The following is a 20,662-nucleotide window of genomic DNA, read 5'->3' on the forward strand; positions in this document are numbered from 1 at the left end:
TAATTGAGACAATACCTCAACTTCCTTCCTCCTATGTTGTTGTGAGGATAGTGTCAGTGAAAATGTTTAACAAAGTACATAAGGCTTTATAAGGTAGAGATCATCATATGAGAGACATAGCATCATTCATTCATTCATTCGTTCAGCAGTTAGGTACTGAACACCACCATGAGCTGGGCTCCAGGCAAAGGATTTGAAGACACAGGAGAATAATGTTCCTTCTGGATCAGATTACAGGCTAGAGGAGCTGTCCAGATCCCTCATGACCTTGCACTTAGATAATAACAGTTTTGTAGGGAAATTGAAAAGAAAAAAGATAGAGTAAGAGGGAAAGATGATGGAAGGAGGCAAAAAAGAAGTAGCCATTATTTCCAGGCACCACGGGAGTTAGATCGTGCCTGTTCAAGTGTATGTGAGCATTTTTTTAAATTGTGCTCTACTAAACGCAGTCTGCTGCTCCCCTCCTGCCAGAGCCTTGCAGCACCAGGGCGGCTTGTTGGGATGCAATGGTTGTAACGCTTTTGCAGGGAAACTCTTCAACTGTTGTCACCATTTCATGGCCCAGAATATTCAGCTCAACAACAGACCTCCAAGAGAATATGCTCTGTGTTGTAATTTTCCAAAGGCGACACGATTATAAAACCCAAGCAGATGGAAAGACGATTACAGTGGACGGGAAAAGCTGTTAGCAGTTTCCATTTGTAGACAAAACCATTATTTTTTAACAGATCGCTGCCAGAATTTGATGAATCTGGTACTCTTTGCACCCTCTGCTTTGCAGAAAGCCCCGTAACTCTGTCAGACTTTGAAAACAGTTGCAGGATGCTATTTTTGTACATTTGTTTATGTCGAAGGCATTAGCTCATAGGGTTTCACATTTAGCTTGCTGTTAATCTCTAAACTTCCATTAATGTATAGTTCCCAATCCTGAAAATTGGACTTCAAAATAAATGGTTGTGTGATCATCTTTTATTTAAAATATTACTGCACCCCATCACTCTGTGTCAAGGCCAAGCTTGTTTATGGGAGTGCTTGATTACATAATTACATATTAGAAATTATTTGTAAGGAAAATTGATTGGTGTACTTTACAGCAAAGATTTCACCAGAAATAACCCTGTCTCTCACTGCAGGAGTAGAGCGCCACGTTAGAAATGACACAACTTCAGGAGCCTGTCACCATCTTGTTTTTTTTTTCTTTTTTTTTTAAATAAATTTATTTTTTATTGGTGTTCAATTTGTCAACATACAGAATAACACCCAGTGCTCACCCCATCAAGTGCCCCCTTCAGTGCCCGTCACCCAGTCATCCCCACCCCCCGCCCTCCTCCCCTTCCACCACCCCTAGTTCCTTTCCCAGAGTTAGGAGTCTCTCATGTTCTGTCTCCCTTTCTGATATATCCCACTTATTTTTTCTCCTTTCCCCTTTATTCCCATTCACTATTTTTTATATTCCCCAAATGAATGAGATCATATAATTTTTGTCCTTCTCCGACTGACTTATTTGACTCAGCATCTTGTTTATTTCTCATCACAGGAAGGAGTCATTGCCCAAGGAACAATGAGGGGCAGAACTGTTGGCAGTGAATAACTGTGATCCACAAATCAAGCTTTAGGCAGTGTGGTGGGGTGCTCAGCAGAGATTCATGAGGCTCAAGTTCTAGCTTCAACCTTGCTGGTGACTTCTAAGCAAATTACTCAGCTTCCTCAAACTTCCACTCCTCCATCAGTAAAATGGGAATGCAACACTGGACTGCTCAGGCAAAGAAGTGGGCAATGTCTGCACAGATGCGTGGAAGTTGAACGGAATCTCAAGTTTTAGGTGAGTTTCACTCCAGACCAGAAGACCAATGGATGAGAGGTGGACGGCAGTTCCTTTGAGATGGTGAAGGATTACACAGACCTCGCCCACTCAGTTTCCATGCAGCCCCGGGGTTCCCAGACTGAGGATCTCCATTCCGTTCTATCATCCTTTTCTATCTGCATGTTCCCTTCCCCAGCCTGTGACCACTTTTTTTTTTTTTTATGATCTCTGCCAATAGGAAAATTTGTTCTGCAAAATGTGCACCCAAATCTGTCTGTGGCAAGGGTTTGCAGCCTTTATTTCTAGTTCTGCAGGTTATCTGTGTTTTATACGATCTGGGAGTGAGGAAGGCACACCAATTAAAACCTCAGATATTACCAGGCCATGGAAATAAAAGTAGAAATAACAACAATAAAAGTAATGATGTTGTCCTTCCAACAGTATTGATTCTTCTGAAGAACAAAATCTGTAACCATAAGGATTATCATTACTCTAGAAGGGCTTATTTAATTTGAAGGATTTTTTTTTAATTTTTATTTATTCATGATAGTCACAGAGAGAGAGAGAGGCGCAGAGACACAGGCAGAGGGAGAAGCAGGCTCCATGCACCGGGAGCCCGATGTGGGATTCGATCCCGGGTCTCCAGGATCACGCCCTGGGCCAAAGGCAGGCGCCAAACCGCTGCGCCACCCAGGGATCCCAATTTGAAGGATTTTTTTTAATTAACTTTTTATTTGCTTGTTTTTTAATTCTTGAAATAACTCAGGTTTGTTGCATAAAAAGAAAGGAAATGCACATGAACAAAATAGAAGGAGGAAGAGGAGAAAAAAAGGAGAAGAGGAAGAGAGGAAAGAGAAAAATGCTCTTAATTCCTCTTTATAATCCCTCTATCCAAATAGAACGGATATGAACATTTTAGACCATATTCTTATATTATTTCCCATGAATACACACTAAATATTTACAGATGTGAAATCACATCGCATGCACTGTATTATGATCTGCATTTTAACTCAACTATATATCATAAATCACTTCCCATGTTATAACATATTTCTCTGCACCATTTTGAACAGTTGTGTTGTCTTTCATTGCAAATATGCATCATAATCTCAAACATATCAGAAACGCCTTTGTTACCATGTGTTTCCTGGCATTTTTCTGAGAACGTTGTTGCCATTCTGAGGGCAAACCTAACACCTGTACCTGGACCAAAGATTATCTTAGAAAGCAGATATATTTTTTTAATAATAAATTTATTTTTTTTTGGTGTTCAATTTGCCAACATACAGAATAACACCCAGTGCTCATCCCGTCAAGTGCCCCCCCCAGTGCCCGTCACCCTGTCACCCCCACCCCCCGCCCTCCTCCCCTTCCACCACCCCTAGTTCGTTTCCCAGAGTTAGGAGTCTTTACGTTCTGTCTCCCTTTCTGATATTTCCCACACATTTCTTCTCCCTTCCCTTCTATTCCCTTTCACTATTATTTATATTCCCCAAATGAATGAGAACATATAATGTTTGTCCTTCTCCAGTTGACTCATTTCACTCAGCATAATACCCTCCAAGATCGCAGATGAGGCCTTTCCTTGTCAATTCATTGGTCTCTTTACCAGATGACAAGTTTTTTCAGACTGTTATCTCCCCCTGCTGTAATGACACTTGTGAGCTTCCTGGGGGCAGCCATGATGATACTATACCTGCCTCCTCAATGCCAATACCCACCCCAGAGTCCAGTACACAGTATATCTGGATAAATAATTATCAAAATGAACTAACCCAGGCCTTTCTCCCACCATGAGTAAATGCTTATTCATTGTGTAAGCCCCAACTCAAAATCACTTTTTCCCCATGAACACATAGCTTGTTTCCTTCCACAGTAATTCCACAGTACTTTATCCTGCTCCTTTACTATTTATCACAAGAAATTTCCTTGTGTCTGCCCGTCTTTCTCTCTCTACATGCTTATTCCCAGCACCTAGCAGAGTCTGGCATGAAATAAAGTGAATGAAAAGCCAGGGATTGGATTTTTTGGCAACTAGTATAAAGTCATACACAATGTTGGCACTAAATAAACGTTTGTTGAATTGAATAGAATTGAACTGAATTGATACTAGGATTTCCAACAGCAGAACTGAATAAACTGCTACCTCTTTATCTCTAGTTTGAACCTTAATGGTCTTACTGAAGTTCAATGATGGATGAGCATGGCATAAACTCTTTCCCCTTTCTCACCTCTCAAAACTCAAAATGCTGACACTTTTCATGCCCTGTTGATTCTTTTCCTTCTTACAGAGGATAAGGTCGGACACGGTTTACTTGCAGTGATTGTATCGATCTTCATTCTAGAAATGCAATTGGATCTTTCCCTTGCAGGTGAATTGTCATTGACCTTTACTTGGAAAGACATGTTCTGACCATGGGATGCTTTAGGGAAAGTCAAGACTTAGTATTCAAATGTGACCAGCCCAGTGAGATAAAATTTTTACACTGGCAAAATCAACCCTCATAATCATGTCAAATGAGCTCTTTCATGTCACTTCCAAAAGAATTATATACAAACATGGACTTGAACATGAAGTAAAGGAATATGAATTTGTTTAACCTTTCAAATCAAATAAAATCTGTATCCTTTCCAAGCTCATCACTGGTGGCATTAGTCATGTATGTAGTCCACCAAAGGATAGTGAGGGCAAGAGCTAACTGAGTGAGCAAATCCGCTTTGAGCTTGAATCCTTATCTTGGAGTAGGACTGCCCAATACTTTAATAAGTATTGATTCAGTTGTCCTTGAAAGCACTCCTGCAAGGAAAATATATTCATCCCCATTTTACAGAAGATAAAGCCAGGGCTCCGAAAGAATAAGGAATAAACTACAAATAACAAAACTGGTAAGAGGTCTGATATCAAAACCCTTGCTCATTCTACTATATTTTGCTACTATGTGACTTTTGTTTTGGGGAAGTAAAGCTGTTCATAAACGATTTCCCATGCATTATCTCATCTGATACAAATCCCTCTGCTGGGAGCATTGGCTGCTCATGGTTCACACCTGAGTCTTTCCCCAAGACCTTCAGCAGAGGTGAGCTGCTTCACCCCTTATCACACTGCTTTCTCAGGGACAGCCCACACCAGTAACTGGAAATGTGGGGGATACAAAATCCAGCTTCCACTTGGATTGTGACAATTCTGAAGGGCCATCCCAGGGCCAAGACTCCCCCATGAAATCATCTGAGACCTCTCTTACAAGTGCATTACTCCTCCCTCTCACCTCACTCCCTATCTGGAGTTTTCCCAAATATACTCCTCGATAAACTCCCTACCCATAAATCTTTATCTCAGGGTATTTCTTAGGGAACAGAAATTGAGAAAGTTAGTGCTAGGACTGGTCAAAAGAACGGAGTTTTAAAATGGGATTTTGGAGCTGTGTCACTTGCCAGCTGGTCTACACTGGGAAATCTATCACAAGGAGCAGAGGAAGTCCTAATAGCCCAAAGCATAAAATAGCAGGAGTTGTTACAGTTTCGCTGATGGAGAACTGAGATAGAATGTTGGTGAATGGGAATGAACCAGCAGGGCAATAGCTCAACCACTGCTGAGATTTAGGAAAAACAATAAGCACAAGGACCATAGAAGCAGATGGTTTTTATTGGGGGATGCATTAGACAAATGCAATGAAAGGCTAAAGATGCTCAATCACAAATTTAAGGCGAAGTGCAAAACCCAGAGGGTCTCCTTGGCAGCATACAGACTCATCTTCTGCAGCCAGAGGACAGAAAAAAATTAAGGATCAATCACAGGGCTTAAGTATAGAGGTCATGGAGTTCAGAGAAAAATGAATTTTAACCCTGGAAGGTCTCTTCTGCCTCAGTGCAGAAAAGAGTAGGGCCCCAAGATGCTGGATAGAGATGTTGATGTTAATGCCTGTAGAATCTGTAGATTCTCCTGACACCTATGGCCCTAGAGAAGTGACCATTCCTCCACATTAAAGCTTAGTTCTCCTAATTCTTGCTTGAATATGTTGCAGAAGTTTCAAGATAACATGAGCCACATGCCCCTTCCAAGTTTGTCTGCATCTCCAAGCCTGGCCATCAGACCAATAGCTAGGGTTAATATACCATATCAGCCAGCCAGGGAAGTGCTTGGCCTGCTTGAGGGAGGAAAGGGACCTGATCAACCAGTAGCTTCTGGATGAGTATGCACAGAACTGGATCCTGAGGGCACTGGATCAAATGGTGCCCTCAGAGAAAAAGTGAAACATAACTAGGTAAAAGAGCTTTTGTTGATATGGGAGTCTACTATGTAATAAAATATTTTACCAGGATTAAGACACATCTCAGGGCTGGGGTAGATTCTTAACTTCTTATATGAAAAACAAACAAAACAAAATAAAAAAACTTCTTATATGAGCATATAAGATGCTGCATGTCACTAAGGAGGAAATGAAAGTTATTGTAGCTTTTCAAAATGTTGATTAAATAATGGAGATGTGTACTGTAACACAACATGCTACACGTTTATATATTAAAAGAAAGCCCAAGTGTCTGCATGGTAGTAAGACGAGCTATGAACCAAGAAACCAACCAAAAGACAACTTAAAGCATACCACGGACACAGAGTTCTCAAAGACGACAGAAATTTTAAAGAAGCTATCTACTACTTATATTCTTATCACTCAAGTACAGATTAGAGCAGACAATAATAACCCAGAAGCAGTAAAAATTCTTGGAAGAATTCCATAGGTGAAAGAAAATTTTCTTTACCTGGTGTTTAAAAAAGACAATTTAATGACTAGGGAGCTTTAATTGTTTGTTTTTCACTTTTTAACCTTTTTATGTTTATAACCACATTAAGAACTTTAAAAAGTAATTGGTTGACTAATTACGCTATTTGATAAATACAGAAATAAAGATTGCAGGGACCCCTGGATGGCTTAGTCAGTTAAGAGTCCAGTAATTCTTGACTTCAGGTCAGGTCATGATCTCGGGGTTGTGAGACTGAGTCTCATGTCAGACTCCACACTGAGCGTAAAATTTGCTTAAGATTCTCTCTCTCCTTTTTCCTCTGCTCATCTTCCTTGCACATGCTGTCTGTGTATGTCTTAAAAAAAAAAAAAAAGATTGCAAGATGAAGGAATTTGAACACTTTGGCCCAGCAATTCTACTTCTGGGAACATAACCTACAAATAAATACCTTACAGATATCCATGCCCACATGTGCAAAGACATATGCAGAAAGATGTTCACTGCAGAATTGTTTGCATTGGCAAAGGAGGAAGGATAAAACAACATAAATTTTATGGGGCTAATTAAATAAAGGATGTCACATTATTATGATGGATACCAGTGAGTCATCCCTTTTCAAAAGTGAGTTATTGAGTTAGATCGTTGATTGTGCTAATAACTCCAAAATACAGTCTTAAGTGAAAAAAAAACATACAGAATCACGTACCACTCTGCTTCAATTTTGTTTCAAGTTATATACAAATGTTTTTGCATGAATCTGTCCAGAAAGTTTCTGGACTGATACCAAATGAATATTGATGCTGACCTCTTCTCCAGTAAAGGGGGGGGGGGCTGGGGGTGGAGAAGGTAAAGAGGATGCACATCTCAAATGAGAAGATTCAATGCAACTTTTAGAATTTAGTACCATTTGCCCTCTTGGGGTTTCATCCTGTTTGTTTATTAGGTCATTTTTAGATAAGAGAAAAAGATTATTCAGAAAAAAAGGGGAGCCAAGAATTCCATACTAGCTTTAAGTTGTAAAATAGAATTTTGAATAGCTTTGGGAAGTAGTTCTCACGGCTGAGCAAAGTAAGTAAGACTGAGAAAATTGGCTCTGAAATTCAGACTCATAATGGGGAACCAAGTAACCAGCAGTCACTGACCCTGTCAGATAAACATTGTCTACAAGAAGCACTGGTCCTCAGCCTCATCACTGGGAATTACAGGATAAAAAAAGAGAATATTTTGGCCATATCCCCATGAAACTCAAGTGTCTGATGAAAATAAAAACACTCAGTAAAGACCTAGTCACTTTTTGCCCTCCTAACACACTGTCTCAATCCCAAGACATAGTATTGACTATGGACTAGTTTTTTAATTTCCACATGGGCATTTAGAATGGGGAAATATCCCCTTCATCTTCAAAAACACAGATGTATATAGGCAATTGGCAAGAATTCTAGTAGCAATATAGGAGAATGGCATCTTCAAGCTCTTGATTATAACAAAAAAAAAAATTGAACTGGGAAAGGGTTACTACTCCCCAGAACCATCTGAATTTACCTGTTATGGTTAATGCTGAAGTCCCCAGTCAGGATCAGCATGATGTGGATGCCAACACATTTGGGGTCAGAAAAGCTAGATTCAAGCCTCAGGTATAATAATAATATTTAATTAAGTCACTTAAGTTTTAGGCCTCAGTTTTTTGCATCTCCTGAAGAAAAGTGAAAGAGGACCATAAATTTTCACAGGTGGCCTCGGTATTAATTAGAAAGCAAAGGAGTCTGACATTCATGTCCACTTACAAGATGAGACAGATCGCAAACACACACACACGTGCACACACACATATGCACGCATACACACATATACTTTCAACAAAATTTTAGAACTTTCCATAAAACCTATATTCACAGTCTCTATCTAATGTCATATCATCTGTTGTTCTTATGGAAGATGTGATGTCAATATGTGATCAGAACAACATATTAACCCCCACCCTTCATGTAGCAAGAAAAAATTTTAAAGCTCTTACTTCCTTCCCCAAAGGATCGACAATCATCTCATTCTAGATGCTCACATAGCAGCTAATGAAAACGGCAACTTCCATTTTTGAGGGATTACCTACGATTTTCACAAGTTGTCTTCCCTATATACATGGCTAGTAAAGGTAGAGCCTGGATTCAAAACCATGTATATCCAGACAAAAAGCCCATTTATTTTCACTGTTATCACTTGGACAGGTAGATATCTGAAGACAATTCCCCAGGGCCTCTTAGATGTTTTCAGACAGACTCTAAGAATCTGAATCACACACTTAATATCATGTCTTAATATGTTGCTTCCCTTTTGAATCAAACTGTTGAAAAGAGAAGATCCTGAAGAAGTCTACACAAGGAATATACTAAAATAAGCATCCTTTCAACATTTTGGGACTTCACTTAAATAGCTGTGTTAGAGGATACTTTTTCCTCTATCCATCTTTTACTCAGTATTCCCATCAGCCACAGGGCAATTACTGATGAATACATTTCTTTCTATTTTCTCCTGCATTTCTTTCAGCTGAAATTAGGCTTCCCAGACCAATATTTCCAATCACATTCATACTGCTTTTTCACATGTCAGACTTGATCTTTTTTCCCTGAGTTTTACTAAGTGATATTTATACACAATTTCAATTTCAAAGAAAAAATTCATGATGCCTCTTCTCATCTTGAACATATCAGAGTGGCATAGTTGTCTTCATGCCCTGCCCTCTGCTTCTCGTACTCTCTTGCTACCTCACCCTACATACACTCTGCTAACTATCAGACTCCTAGCCAATTAAAATGAGCCTCAGTGAAAAATCCCATGGGGTCCTCTCTCTTCAGACTCCCTTGCCTTCCACAAGAATAGCTCCCCTTTTTTTCACCCTTTTTTCATTGAATGGAGGTAATTATTTTGACTAAGCATAAATGATATTCTTGGGTAGAGAGAGAGATCAAGAGCTAGTTTTGCTTCATGCATCCCAAAGATAGCTATGGAATTTGAGCATTCATCCCTGTTCCAGGCTGTTGGCCTACTCCAAAACAGCAAGGGTGAAAGAGCCTGCTCTTCCCTTGCAGGGGTCCATCCAGCCCTGGCATACCAACTCTCATTGCACTCATCATGAGGAAGGGGATAAAGCCTGCTCCACACACACCATCTTTATTTTTTTTAATTCAAATAGCCAACATATAGTACATATATTATGCCATCTTTATTTATTCTACTTATCAAGAATAAGGGAGACATTAAGGAGAGACTTCCCTACAAACCACATTTCCACATTCTGACTTGCCCTTATCTTACATCTGTCCCTCCATCAAGAGGAATGCTTTTGTTGCCTGAACCCTCTTCCTTCCAGTTTTTCTTCTGCATGTGAGAAAGGGACAAGGTGCCTGGGGTGCTTATGGTTAGCCAGGAGACCACTGCATCCAAAAGCAACCAAAAACACTCATGTCAAAAACACCCACCTTTGAATAATTGCCTTTCACCCTAATGAAGCTTCATATGCCAGATAAGGTCCATGAGCCCCCTGCTCCACATATCATTGATGCACCATCCCCATCTCTGGCCCCAAGGCACCACACTTTTAATCTATCTTTTAGAACCCAGTTCAATACATCCTCCCAGAAGCATTTTCTCAGACACCTGCCCCCACTGGATCTGTGCTTTTCTTTCTGGGCCCACCCTTTATGTTCCCTTTGCATTTTCTTCACACCATGATTATAATCCCCAACATACTACATTGCAATCTTGCCTTTTTTGCTCCAATGAACATTCAGCTTAGTTCTGAATCCCAGTTAAGAAAATAGATCAATTTCACTGAATACTCTCTGTATGCCAGGCATCATGCAGAGCACTTTATATAGATTAGCTCATTGATTTCTCCCACCAAGCACCCTACAACCTCCCCTTCTACAAACCAAAAAACTCAGGCTGGGAATAGTTAATTAATTTACACAAGGTCACACAACTAGAGTCGGGATTTGAACCCAAGCAGTCGGTTGCCTGAGCCACACTTTTAACCACTATAATCCCTTCAAGACACAGAACCTCAAAGGAAGAAGAGCAGTCCATTGGGTAAAAAACAGAAAGTGGGCATTCTGGACTTAATAAAGTACAGATTTAAAGGCTCAAAATACAAAATAATATGGCATCTAAGAAGTGGAGGAGAGTGTATTGGCTGGAGATTCAGAGAACTAGGTAAGAACAAAACTTCAACAGACTCATTTTATCAAAGTTCAGAATTTGGACTATCCTTTAGCCAGTTGGGAGTCATTGAAGGATTTTAAGCAGAAATAAAACAAGATTATAGTTGTGTATTAGAACGGTATATATAGAAATACCTTGGCAGTGTGAATGATATAAGAAAGTAGGACTAGAAAGCATGAACTTGGCAATAAAACCGAATGACTATTGTGTGTCAGGCATGATACCAAGTTCTGGAGTGAGAGGCACAAGATGGAGCATAATACAAGAATGAAGAATAACCATCCCTATTTTTAAGACATTCAAAGAGTGGCAATGGAAAGAGATAAATACAACAACCACAGACAAATCATGACTCTACATTAAGTAAAGGCACTAGTTAAAATTTAACATGCAAGGATGGAAATGATCAATATATGCCATCCTTTCCTGCATTTTCTTCCCCTGTTCCAATATCTTATAAGAAGGCCAAAGGTGGAGAGAGGAAGTAGACAGTAGAGTTGTTAGACAGCTGAAGGATAGATAAGATATGGAAAACACATAGCACCACTCCTCCATCCATGCCCACAGAAGACAGTGTAAATTAATCAGGGCTCTCTTTTTGTGAAGTACGGATGTGAGCTCAGATACCTTCTCAACGAAGCATCATAGGTACCCACTACCAGTTGACCAGATTGGTTTCCAAATTAAGACTGTTTGTCTCCCCTAAAGGCTGAGGCTTCCGATGTGGAATGAATGCGAGGCTGTATTGAAGGATGGCTACACTGGTGGGTGAAAGAAGACAGGTTTCCCATCTGTGTATCCTAGTATTATCATAGGTAACCACAAACTGGAAAGTGATTGAGAAATGCCATTTCAATCAGGAGTTACAAAAATGAATACACTTTCTCTATCCCAGACAGGACAGCAAGGTGGATGTTCATATATATCTTTATAGTCACCAAGAGTGACCTTTCTGCTAGGGATTGAACCCAAGACCTAACAGCTTGAAAGCTTTCCAATCATCTCAGGGTGATTGTGCTGGAGAAAAGATAGGAAAATGATCTTGTAATTAAATGGTTCTCAAAGTCACTTTATTTTTTTTCATAAATTTATTTTTTATTGGTGTTCAATTTTCCAACATACAGAATAACACCCAGTGCTCATCCCATCAAGTGCCCACCTCAGTGCCCATCACCCAGTTACCCCCACCCCCGCCCACCTCCCCTTCCATCACCCCTAGTTCGTTTTCCAGAGTTAGGAGTCTCAAAGTCACTTTAAAAGCCCTTTTTGCCTCATGTAACTTCTCTGAGTGTAATACATAAGATGCAATGGTACCAGATTTCTCCTAAGTTCTGCTCCTCCAGGAACCTCCAGGAATATCCTCCCATTGTGAATGGCCAAACAAGAGATAGAAACTCCATTTTTAATGCTTCCAGGAACTGCATTATAACCCACCCAGCAACCTTGTGAAATTGGCAAAAACATCCCCATTTAACAGATGAGAGGAAGCAACTAGCAGAATAGTTTGGTAAATTTCCCAGTGATGTCCAGCTGTGCAGCAAGTCCAGGATGTGAATGCAGGCCCCTGCACTTCAAAACATGTTCCAGCCATGCACCTGACTCCTTCTGTGGCTGCAAGCCATACTTTGATGGTCTCTGTCAAGGAGGCACATCTGAGCTCACCCACCTTCAGTTAAGCCACCTTCAGGGAGTGGAAATGAGGTCGTCAGGAAAACTTCCCGTAATGATCACTTTGTAAGGGAAAAAAGACAGGAAGTTCAGATTTAGCCCTTGGGAACAAGCTGTTGGCAGAGAAGGCCAAGATGTCCTTTATCAATAATCCCATTCACTTTTACCCAAAAGGACCTACATTCTGGTTTATTGTGCTTCTGCCTAGTTGAGTCTAGCATTGGCATTTTTTTTTTAATATTATGGGCCCAAATAACACTTCATGGCAGAACTGAAGCTTTAGCCAATGTAATCCTATTTGGTTAATAACCTTATCTAGATTGCACAGGGTTAGCAAGGCCTGCCTGGGAAGACTGAAGGGAGGCCTACTGTTGGAAGCAAGTGCCACCACATCCTTTCATTTACAATCATCTTGAGCAGAAATGAAATGGAATTTTCAAAAGAGGAATGTCCTTATGAGACTTTCCATCCTTCCCTCTGTCAAAAACCAGCTTTGGTCCAGATAAAGGATTGCCTCAGTTAAGAAAACAAGAAAAATAACAATTTATTCCATGGTTTTGAGTTTGAATGGGCCCAGATCAGGTGATTAAAGCACAATTTACAGGGTTTCTTCCCCATGTTCCTCTCCCAAGATTACTCATTTTATCCATAACTGGTCTTATAAATGCCAATTCTAGAATCTTTAACTTCTTCACACCCCTACCCCATTCCCATGAGGACTAGGCTCCACTCTTGTCTAGGCAAAAGGATGGAGAGAAGTGAATGAATTGAAGGGCTCTGAAGAGGTAGATTTCAGGGCTTGGCGACTGATGAGGTGTTGGAAGGGAAAAAATCTAGGATGACTCCCAGGCTTCTCCACAGAGCTCCTCAATTGTTTCCTTGTTTGGCATATCAAGACTGAGCAATGGCTCTGGTTCTGCACAGGAAATTGGCCTCAGAAAATGCCATTTCCCCTTGCTGATCCAGAGGCTAAGATTGCACACATCTTCATGTAATCAAGTGAAAGAAGAATAATGTAAATATGAACATAGATTTGTAGCAGAAAATTGTATAAGCAGACCCTGACTCGCAGCAGGAAGGCTCTACAAAGCATAGTCTATGATATTCTCAGGTCATTCAGATCCCAAGTATTTCTTAGTTTAAAAGATTTGTGTAGATAAAAGTAAAAGTTGTGCATTAGCACTTGGTTTAATTTCTTCTTACTTTGATGTGCCCAAAGTGTTTGCAAGTTTGAGACTCATCAAGCATTCCTTACCATGCATACTTCTCCTAAAAATATCCTCCCTGTATATGCTTTCTTCTTTTGTTTATGAGAGCATGTGCCAAAGCACAGTCCAAAATTCTTGCAAAAAAGCGTCATGGGCTTTTAACTTTGACTGTTATAAAAGAGTGAAAAAAATGTTTAACATGTGTCTACTGTGTGAAGGCATAGTGCACCGGCTATATATCAGAAATGATGAAAATGTTAGCCAGCCCTTTCAGGGTCTTATATATACATCAGTGCTTCTCAAACTTTTCAGCTGTGGAGGTGCCTACATCAGCACACAGAAGTGGTGTGTACAGCTGGGGAGCTCTAAAGATAGCCTGAAGTGAACAACACAAAAGGAAAACTTTCCAAATCATATATTATAGATTATGCATTCATGGAAATTTTGCATTATACTCCCAAACATGCTTGCTGTTATATTATATTGATAGAAGAAAATTCTTTGTGCTTGCTTGTCCTATAGTTTTACATTACTCCCATCATGTCCCCATGTGTCCAGATGCAGCTATACCTCAGGGGAAGGAACACTGACTTCAAGTGTGTGTCCTAAAGACCATAGCCCTACCACACACTGGGCTCAACACAGAAATGGGGCTCTGACCCTCTCACATCGATGACAGCCTTATTTCCCATTCCCCATGGAGTACTCTCTGCTTGTGAACCTAACTACAATTTAATTTGATTTTGCTCCATTTCTCTTCATCTAACATGAATCCTTGGCACTGTTTTCTGGCTCTAACTTTTACCTTGCTCCTTCATTCTCATTTTGGAAACTCCCACTGACTACATTGTTTTGACACTCTTTGGTCCCTCCCAGAGCCAGTCTCTCTATCTTTGCTGAGACTATCCATGTGATATACCCTTATCAGATTCTCCCTGGATCCAGGAGTGAGTCCCCACCCTCCACGGAAAATGTTAATATTTGTCTCACAAAGTGTTAAGAAGACCAAGTCTGGGGCTCAAGTAATATCCAATGTATATATCCTAGGGCTGTCCTAACAAAGTACCACCAAGGTAGCTTATAACAACAGAAATCCATTCTCTCACAGCTCTGGAGGACTGAAATCTGAAATCAAGATGTGAGGAGGACCATGCTTCTCCAAAGGCCCTAGGGGAAGAAACTTTCTTGCCTTTTCTTGCTCCTGATAGTTGTCAGTAATTTTTGGCCTTTGGTTTGTAACTACATGACTTCTGTCTACCTCTATTCTCATATATGTTCTCCCCATGCGTCTCTTCCTCTGTTTCCTCTTCATACCTCAGGACCTCAGTCATTAGATTAGAGCCCACCCTAATCCAATATGACCTCATGTTAAGGCATTACATTTGCAAAGACCTATTTCCTAATAAGGCCATATTCTAAGGCCGCAACTAGACATGAATTTGAGGAAGACACTACTAGTCCCACTACCCCAATAAGCAATGATTCTTTCCTCTGAAATATTGGGAAAGGGAGAGGTGATGGGCTACATGATTTGTATCAGAACTGAAGGTATTGGGCAGCCTGGGTGGCTCAGCGGTTTAGTGCCGCCTTCAGCCCAGGGTGTGATCCTGGAAACCAGGGATCGAGTCCCACATCGGGCTCCCTGCATGGAGCCTGCTTCTCCCTCTGCATGTGTCTCTGCCTCTCTTTCTCTCTGTGTCTCTCATGAATAAATAAATAAAATCTTAAAAAAAAAAAAAAGAACTGAAGGTCTTTAAATCATTTTATTGGTCTGTGAATTCTTCAACTCTGGTGCCCTCCCTTAGACACCTTCTTGTCACTGGATAGTGCCTATGCTTTGGGACACCTGAGACAATTGCCACATTTTGCAAAGTCCCAGGAATGATCTGGAAACTTCTGATCTTGTGTTTGTTGTAAGAACAGGGACTGTACCAGGCACACCCCAGAGTTCTCAAGTGAACCGAGTCCCACACTCCTGATGACTTCGTTTGCCTTCACTAGACTCTAAGCACTCCATATGACCAATGATTGATGTTTACATCCTTCCCGGCACATGCTCGCTAGTTGTTTTTGAGTTAAACACAAAAACAATACCAATAATGCACTTAACAATTACTGAGGGTTTACTACTTTCTAGGCCAAAACTATCTAATAGAAATACAATGCAAGCTGAATATGTTACTTCTAAATATTTTGGTAGCCACATTTTAAAAAGCAAAAAGAACTAGGTAAAACTCATTTTTAAAATATGTTGTATTTAACCCAATCTGCCTAAATATTGTCATTTCAACCCAATATATCCAAAATATCATTTCAGAAAAAAAAATATATCATTTCAGTATTTTAAAATTCTTAAAATGCACTTTACTTTTTTTTTTTCATCCTAAGTCCTCAAATCCAGGGTGCATTTTCTATCCACAGCACATCTCAATTTGGACTAGCCACATTTAAGGGTCAGCAGCCACATATGGCCAGTCACTACCATATCAGAACAGTACAGTTTTGGGAACTATGCTAAATACTTAACAAATATTAATTATTTAAATGTCATGGTAACCTGCAAGAAGATATCATATGTGTTCATATTTTTCAGATGAAGAAAATGAGACCCATAGAGGTTGTATGATTTGCCCAAAGCAACAGAACTGATTGCACAGCGAGGATTCAGCTGTGTTTTTGATAGGCTCCTATGCTCTGAACTGTTGCACTACATCAACACCCAGCCTGGATAGATGGATGGGTGGATGAACATAAGTTCTTTAGAGGTTACTCTTTGGATACTGGCTGCTTGATCCCTTTTTTTTTTTTTTCTTTTTACTGCCCTCCAACAAGCAAGTACATGCAGACACATACACTCATGTGCTTGACCAATACTCTTCAACTCTCCTCAAATTAGTTACCACCTGTGGGGATCCCTGGGTGGCTCAGTGGTTTGGTGCCTGCCTTTGGCCCAGGGTGCGATCCTGGAGTCCCGGGATCGAGTCCCGTGTCGGGCTCCCGGCATGGAGCCTGCTTCTCCCTCCTCCTGTGTCTCTGCCTCTCTCTCTCTCTCCTTCTCTCTGTGTCTATCATAAATAAATAAATAAATCTTTAAAAAAAATTAGTTACCACCTGCATCAGGATCATCTGGGTCTTTCAGATTTCTAGGATCTACTCCTGTATGATTCCTACCCAGGAGATCAACAAAAGCTCATGAGTTTGTGCTATTAATTTTCCAGATTAGTGATTTGGATGCCCACTAAAATCGTGTTCACAACATTGGCTGATAATAGAATCACCTGGAACTCAAAAAAATACCATGCTCAGGCTTCATCCACAAGCACACTCATGTAACTAGTCTGGGATAGGACCTGAGCATAAGTATTTTAAGATGGACAGCTGGAGTTGAAATTTCTGCACTGAAGTAGGATATTCACTCTTATGCATCTCTCTTCCAAACCAGTCTGAATAATTATGCATGATAATATTTCGAAGAATCCAGAGAAATGAATTCAAATCAGCTAAGCTTCCAGGTATCCAGGTGGTCAATTAGGACAATGAACCAAACTGAAAATAACAATTGAGGCTTTATTTACCCACGTCAACAATGAAAGCAAGAGACAAAAAAAGAGGGGCTGATTCCCCAGTGCTTCACTTTTCATCCTGGCACCAGGTAAGTTCAGATGGATGCAGCACAAATAGGGGGATGACCTGGTCTCCTACTTTTTTATGAACATGTAAGCAAAGGGTATAGAAGGGAAGGGTGGAGATAGAAAGATACTGAGAGTGAAGAAAAGTGCCTCAGCCAAGGCTCCCAATAGAGGCCTCTGAATGAATGTACCCATCTTAGAATTGCAGATAAATGTTTATGAGCATGGCTTCTCAAGGGGGAATCCTGAATCCTTGCATCTCCTTCCAGAAAACAGCATTGCAAGTTCAATATAGAGAGGGTAGCTTCCTTCCCATGAGACCTGCCAGGCAGAGCCTTGTAATTGCCTTTAGTTTTGTCTAAAAGATCACATGTAGGTTTTTGGCCACTCCTCAAAACATCCATTAGTCTTATAGCTGTGTTGGACATTTTAAGTCAATCTGTACATCCCAACTTCTCTGTACAGGCCTGTTTTGAAGAGCAAGCCAGCTCCTGACCATTGTGAATTAGTCAAAGCTAGTCATTAATGATCCACTTTAACACCCTGACTGGCTTCCATAGGGAGCCCTTTACTATATGCTTCCTTAGACACCCAGGACTATTGGCTACTCCAGGTATAAGTACTCATTGGGATTTTTATCAGTTAAAAATGACAGAAAATCATTTTAGACTAGCTTAAACCATAAAGAAAGTTTTTGTTCCAAGCAACTAAACAGACCAGATGCATGGGTGACTTTAAACGTAGTGAAATACAAAGGTCCAAATATGCCATCAGGAACCATTCTTTCCAACATTCTTTTCTCCTGCTCTCCATCACAAGGGCATCATCCTCAGGAAGCTCTTTGTACAACCATGAGAGATAGCCACCAGCAGCTCCAAGCTTACCCTTGCTCGCAGCTAGCTTTCTGAGAGAAGAGAGCAGCACCTTACCCACCAGCGGCCACAGCAAATTCAAGTAAAAACTGTGCTTACCTCCTCTAGGTCATGTGTCCATTCCTGAGCCAATCACTGTGGCAAGGACAGCAGAGCTACAGAATTGTCAGCCCCACCAAAAATACTTGGAGAGAGAGAGAGAGAGGAGAGTTCTCAAAAGGAAGAGATAGTCTTTGGGCAAAGTATGCTACAAAGGAAGAACTAAGCAACATTCTATCAAGGCTTGATGTGAGGAAATAGCTTTAAAAGTTTTTTTTTTTTTTTTTTAAGAAAACTGCTATGTTTGCAGATCCTATGTTCCTGAAGAGCATAAACCACTTCCAAAAGAAATGTTTCTTTTCCCAGAATACTTAACAGGAATCAAGTCATTAAGCCAAGAGAATAAAGAGGAGTTTCTTTGTGGACTACACAGGCACTGAGTCTAACAATTTTTCTTTCATTTTTTAAATCATTTCTTTTTTTTTTTTTTCATCATCATAAGTGAACTCTTTAATCCCTGTCTTCTATTCCACACATCCCCTACCCACTTCCTCTCTGGTAACCATCAGTTTGTTATTTATAGTTAAGAGTCTGTTTCTTGGTTTCTCTCTCTCTCTCTCTCTTTTTTTTTTTTTTTTTACTTTGCTCATTCATTTTTTTTTTTGTTAAATTCCACATATGAGCGAGATCTTATGGTATTTGTGTTTCTCTGACTAGCTTATTTCCCTCAGCATTACACTGTCTAGCTCCATCCCTGTTGTTGCAAATGGCAAGATTTCATTCATTTTATGGATAAATAATATTCTAATATATATATATATACACACACATATGTGTGTGTGTATACATGCATATATATCATATCTTCTGTATCCATCCATCTATAGTGGACATTTGGGCTGCTTCCATAGTTCAGCTATTGTAAATAATTCTTCAATAAACATAGCAGTGCATGTAGACTTTTAGTGTTTTTGTATTTTTGAGGGTAAATACTCAGTAGTGCAATTACTGAATCATAGAGTAGCTTTATTTTTTTTTAATTTTTTGAGCTCCATATTGTTTTCCACAGTGGTTATAGCAGTTTGCATTCCCACCAACAAGACACAAGAGTCTCTTTTTCTCCACATCCTTGCCAATACTTGTTTTTTCTTGTGTTTGAGTTTAGCCAATCTGACAGGTGTGATGGGCCGTTCAATTTAAAGAGACAGACTCAGAGCACCTGGGTCACTCAGTCAGCTAAGGGGTCAAATCTTGGTTTCAATTCAGGTCATGATCTCAGGGTCCTGGGATTGAACCCTACATTGTGCTCCAAGCTCAGTGGAGAGTCTGCTAAAGTTTCTCTCTCCCTATCCCTCTGCCCACCCCCTGACCCAGCCCAGCTCATGCATTCTTCTTCTCTCTCTCAAATAAATAAATAAATATTTAAAAATAAATAAAGAGACCAACTCATGGAAGCCTCAGAACCACCATCAGGCAAGATGAGAAAACTGGAGTCCAAGATAAGGCACTGCCCAAGAACCCAGAACTAGTACGTGATAGGGCAGCTCTTCTACGCCATGTTCATTCTCTAATAAAAATGCTATGTTTTCTTACCATGAACACCTGGGCTTTCCCACAACACGATTATATATTATCTCATTTGATCTTCACAAGAGTGAAGAAGGAAAATAAGGCAAGCATTATTATAGTTATTTGGTAATACTTCCTTGAGGTCAGTTCCTAGAGATAAAGTTGTGGAAATCCATCAGGGAAATAAAACATTAGAGTGTATAAGGAATCCCTGGCACCTCTGAACATCACATCATCCAATCAGGTGAGAGGACAGTGACGTTCCTGGCTCCACCTATCTTCAAGTGGAATCTCCCAGAGAGAAATAACACATTCCTGGTGCATCTTCTATGTGTCCCCATTCTTTTCCCATAGGCCCTCCCTAGAGGACACCAAGGAGACTAACCCAGTCCAGGTCTGGTTGTGTCCCTAAGCACAATAGCCCATCACAATTGGGAGTGCTCAAATGCTCATAAAACCAAACTAATTCGATTTACTTTACATAATGGTGCTTGGTGCTTAAACTTTTCTAGTAATCAAGGAAAAAATATGAGGTAATGGGAAGAATTCAATCTGTGGAAGAGGGCAGCCCGGGTGGCTCAGCAGTTTGATGCCACCTTCAGCCCAGGGCATGATCCTAGAGACCCGGGATTGACACCCACATCAGGCTCCCTGCATGGAGCCTGCTTTTCCCTCTACCTGTGTCTCTGCCTCTCTCTGTGTCTCCTGTGAATAGATAAATAAAATCTTTTTTAAAAATCTGTGGAATAAAATAGATGATGGTTTGAATCCTGTCTAGGACAGTTTCCAGCACATAGGAGGTGTATACGTTGTTGGTGGGTTTTTTTTTTTTCCCTTCTTCATCTGTATATTTCAATCCAAATGTAATGAAGTGGAAAAAACTTGAACTAGAAGCCAGAAAATGTGTATTCCAGC

General features: G+C 40.3%; 1 long non-coding RNA gene across 4 annotated transcripts in view; it reads right to left on the reverse strand.

The window, feature by feature from the left end:
* LOC140621092 (uncharacterized) overlaps positions 1-20,662 on the reverse strand; it is a 419,551-nt gene that overhangs the window by 339,886 nt on the left and 59,003 nt on the right. The window contains exons 5-6 of one of the 4 annotated variants that reach the window (XR_012020816.1): positions 16,542-16,703; positions 11,982-12,492 (exon numbers count right to left, since the gene is read on the reverse strand). The exons of 2 other annotated variants lie outside the window; for them this stretch is intronic. This is a non-coding gene — a long non-coding RNA (uncharacterized lncRNA). Of the gene's footprint in view, positions 1-11,981; positions 12,493-16,541; positions 16,704-20,662 lie in introns of those variants that run through there. One more of the 4 variants, XR_012020822.1, reaches the window with a different exon arrangement.

Source organism: Canis lupus, chromosome 2 (genome assembly GCF_048164855.1).
Source record: "Canis lupus baileyi chromosome 2, mCanLup2.hap1, whole genome shotgun sequence".
Lineage (NCBI taxonomy): Eukaryota > Metazoa > Chordata > Mammalia > Carnivora > Canidae > Canis > Canis lupus.